Source organism: Haemaphysalis longicornis, unplaced genomic scaffold (assembly GCF_048455015.1).
Source record: "Haemaphysalis longicornis isolate Haplotype H1 unplaced genomic scaffold, Haemaphysalis longicornis Haplotype H1 scaffold_1, whole genome shotgun sequence".
In the NCBI taxonomy this organism is placed as follows: domain Eukaryota; kingdom Metazoa; phylum Arthropoda; class Arachnida; order Ixodida; family Ixodidae; genus Haemaphysalis; species Haemaphysalis longicornis.
Genome location: NW_027526203.1, coordinates 477,479,572 through 477,483,942, shown reverse-complemented (window position 1 = coordinate 477,483,942; position 4,371 = coordinate 477,479,572). Strand labels below are relative to the sequence as shown.

General features: G+C 49.2%; 1 pseudogene; it reads right to left on the bottom strand.

Moving 5' to 3' along the window:
- Nucleotides 1-3,115: 3,115 nt before the first annotated feature.
- Nucleotides 3,116-4,058, bottom strand: LOC144144780 (uncharacterized; annotated as a pseudogene).
- Nucleotides 4,059-4,371: the final 313 nt, after the last annotated feature.

The following is a 4,371-nucleotide window of genomic DNA, read 5'->3' as shown; positions in this document are numbered from 1 at the left end:
AGACACTCTGAACGGGACGTCGCGGCGAGACGGCTGCTAACTGGCCTAGCATGGGCGGCGGCGACGAAAGTTCAACTGGCGCAACCAGTGGTGGTTGCAGCGCGTCCGCATAAGAAGCGCCGATGGGAGCAACTAAGTGACCGTTGCGGGGACTGCCAGTCATTGACGCCAGCTCTTCTGTGATAACTTCTCGCAAGTCAGTTGCTGGCTGGTAGCAGCGGTCACCGTGAGCGCAGGAGCTTAGGGAGCTTTGCTGCTGGAGCTCCTCGAGGTTGATGCTGCGTATTAAAGCTCGCAACTCTGGCTCTGGCGGAAGACGAGTGAGTCCCGTAGTCGGTTGTAAGCGAATCGCGTGAAGGTGGTCAAAGCGCTGACAGGCGGCCTTTATGTCATTGACGCTGGATGGATTTTGCAGTGCTACGGCAGTGAAGGCAAACTCAGCGATTCCCTTAAGGACATGCTTGACTTTGTCTGCTTCCGACATATCCGGGCTAGCCCGACGGCAAAGAGCGAGGACATCCTCGATATACGACGCGTATGTCTCATTGGGATTCTGCATGCGAGTTTCAAGTTTCTTCTTTGCTGCATCCGAGCGAGCGGAAGAAACGACGAAAATCTTGCGAATCTCATCGGTGAAGGTAGCCCAATCAGTCAGCCTTTCCTTGTTATTTAAATACCATGTTTCGGCTACTTGAAACAGGTGGAATCCGACATTTGGAAGCTTGAAACCATCGTCCCACCTGTTAAACTGACTGACCCTGTTGTACTGTTCCAGCCAGTCCTCGACATCTTCGCCCCGAAGGCCACGGAAAGACGGGGCGGTCGCGCTGGGGGCAGCTCACCAGGAATGGCGAGGAGGCAGAAGCTGGTACATTCGGCGCACTTTCTCGCTTCATCGGAGGGGTTCGCGCCGACAAAAGGCGGCCGTAACGGAGCTCCAGGGGTGCAGCCGGACTAAGTAGAGCTCGGGATCAAGTGCAACCTCCACCACTTGTAAGGAGACAGGACGCTTCTCTCAGGGAGGCAGCAGAGCGAACGGTTCCGTCCTTTACTTGCGAGATCGCGATTCCACACACACGCGACTTGGGATGATGATTATGCAGAAATGATGATTGTAATGGTTATGGACAGGGGAGCGGTTGACCACACCGGTAGACGGTGGACGGGCACGGTGTGGGGCAGTTCACAGGTGCACAAGTAAGCGCTTACAATATATATATATATATATATTATATATATATATATATATATATAAGGATTGGCAGCCAAGAATGCCGAGCAAAGCAAAGGGGAGGGTGCGGTAGGTCATTGAAACAGATAAAGAATTTTTTAAGAAAAAAAGAGAGTGGAGAAGAAATGCCCGCCGGGTGGGATCTGAACCAACGACCTCCAGAATACGTGTCTGGTGCGATGACCACTGCGCTACCGGCGGGGCTTTTTTTCCCCTCCACTTTTTCGGATATTTATGTTAAGGAATTTGTTGTCTGCGCTTTGGGGTGGTAGCCAGCGCCACTCGGACTACTCGGGGTGAAGGGGACCTTTTTTACCCCCGGGCCGTGACTCGAGTGTCTACGGCATGTCAATAGTGGTCTACCAGCGTTGAACCCTCTTAAGCTACCTATGGCACCAAGATTGCCAGAACAGAGACCCTCGCTATGCATGTACGAGATGCCATACAAATGACGTCCGGGATATGGTGTTGGCAAACGCAGCGAAATCACGTTAAGAAGCGCTGCGGGTTTTCTTTTATACTGGATAATTAGCAGGCAGAGCTTGACGCACCTTGTACGAGGAGACTTCACTTTCCACTAGGAAAAATGTGGGCATAATCACATTTATTATGCGTGCATAACCTCATTCATTACGAGCCCTGGGTGCGTTGGTGCTCTAAAACAACATGAGAACCCTTATTTTGGCTGAAGTTTGTATTTTCAAGAGTACAGTGGTGGAGAAATGAAACGCCAACACAAAATTTTTATGCAGAACACACAAACAGCGTGATTCATTCCGTGCAAGTCAAATTTTATGTATCACAGATGAGAATTTCGGCTTCTAAAAGTGCCCAGAGCGCGCCATTGGCCTCCTCGAACAGTGTTATTGAACTTTGCCTGCTCTCCTGTTCGCCTTTCGTTTGCCCATGACCGTAGGAAACGCACGGTGCCCGCAACGTCTGTCCGGGCTGCCGCTGGACGGTGCTAGTCGGGTGTAGGCCCGTTCGTCACATGGCGTTTCGTCATAGGCCGGTTCGTAATAGGCCGTTTGGTCACATAGGATCATTCGTCATAGGCCAGTTCGTAATAGGCCGTTTGGTCACATAGGATCATTCGTCATAGGCCGGTTCGTAATAGGCCGTTTGGTCACATAGGATCATTCGTCATAGTTTTTCACTTAGGAAAGTTCGTCACAGGAACGCAAAACAAAATTCGTGGCTTTTTTTAGACGTAATTGGTGATGAGGCATTACTAACTTTGCACACCTTTTCGCAGTACCGGTACTCTTACCGGTCACCACGGTGATCTTAAACTGGCAGTAAGGCACGCCCCAAAAAATGTTTGGCTTTCGGGGAACCCGTGCACGAATTATCCTGGTCCTGCAGTCCATACCACTCCCACCCGTCCCCCTTGCCTTTCGCATGAATGGCACGGTAGCAGACGCACGCTTGCGTGACTAATTTGCAGTGGCCGTAGCACTCCTTTTTCTTCACTTTTTTTCATTTTCGTTGCTCCCTCACTGGTAGCAAAGTGCTCACAGCGTGGTCATTTTTGCCCCTTTTCTTGGAAAGCCTTTTTTGTGGGCACATAAGAACTCACTCGAACTGTCCGAAAGGAGGATATAAATACGTGCAGCCCTATAGGAGGCATATCCGCTCCCCAAGCAGCTAGCTGAGGGAGCGCCCTTTTGTTTGTTTTGCCCGAGAGCTACTGCCAAGAATTGCGGACTGGCGCCCCGCGCATGCGCAGATGGCTACTGGAAAAAGGTCCATCAAATAATTAGTGGCACCACTTGTATTAAACCACTAATAAGTGACACGAAATAGCCCATGTGAACACATAAAAAATATTTATTAGTTTACATTTGACAACTTTTACAACAATTTTTACACACATTTTACAACTCAAAACGCAATGTTCATGGCGGCTGCCCTTAATATTGCCAACGAATTAGTGTTGCTGTAATGGCTGATCACAGCTTGAAGTTGCTGGTTGCAGTCGGCGTGCTTCTTTGATACCATCGATGATGTTGTGCCACTCTCTGCTTGAGCGAGCTTCATCTCAGTGAGGGCTTGCTTTCTCTTGAAGCAGGCCAGGAAGGTCCAGATGTTCGGTGAGCAGCAGCCCACATTGGAACATAATTAAGGAACATATAATTAAGGAACATATAATTAAGGAACATATAATTCGTGCCTAATGTTTGCTTAACAAAATGGGAAATAGCCCCAAGAAGCTAACAAATACACCGATAGTCTAACCAAAGGTGTTAACAGCGTATGTTGCAGTAGTAATTGAGGAGGCCTTGGATGACGACTAGAATTCACATGTAGTCCACGGTGCCAAGCCTCCACATGATTGTTTGTCCGCGGCAGGTCTGTCAATGTCGAGTCCCTCACCGACCACATGGTGGGTGGAAACATGGCCGTAGACATGCCGTTTCTGCGGCCTGCCAATATAAACATCCTCGAAGTAGTCGGCTACCGACGCAGCCTCTGTAGGGAAAACTTGTAGCAAGTCCTCGAAGGCATCAGGGATATCAGCTATCCGCAAGAATGCGAGAGCCGCCAGCTTTCTCATCTGGAAGTGGACAGTGGTACAATAAACTCCTGGATTATTGCCCGATAAGGTTACTGAAGCAAAAAGTATAACAATGTGTACCTTGACTGCAAACTCTTCGTCCGTGTTGTAGCGACCTTGATGGCCGGAGGAGCAAACCTTCCGGTATACTGCTTGAGATAAATGAAAAAAGCATCCTTGGATCCTTGCTCCAGGAACAGTCGCACCAATCACGTTGATAGCCGCAATCTCAAAGTCCGTGTGGACCACTTCTACGTGGTTTGCACCCATGCAGGCCAACAGGATATCGAAAAACCTAGCCAAATAAAAACAATATAATCACTTAACATCAGACAGATCGAACGAGAGACCTCTCCGGAAGTGGAATTCAGTAATTACCGTTTGTAGGTTGCCTCAGACTTGCTGGGGAGTAGGCCGTAGGTCAAGGGCACCACAATGCCGTTGATGGCCGCATGCAGAGTGTACAGCAGGTACAATTGATCGGGGGTGACTTTAAAGGTTCCGTCAGCAAACCATGAAGTTGCTTCAGCTAAGCACTTCAAGTTTTGCTGAGTGGAAAAAATTAGAAGTCGTTCGCTGTCAC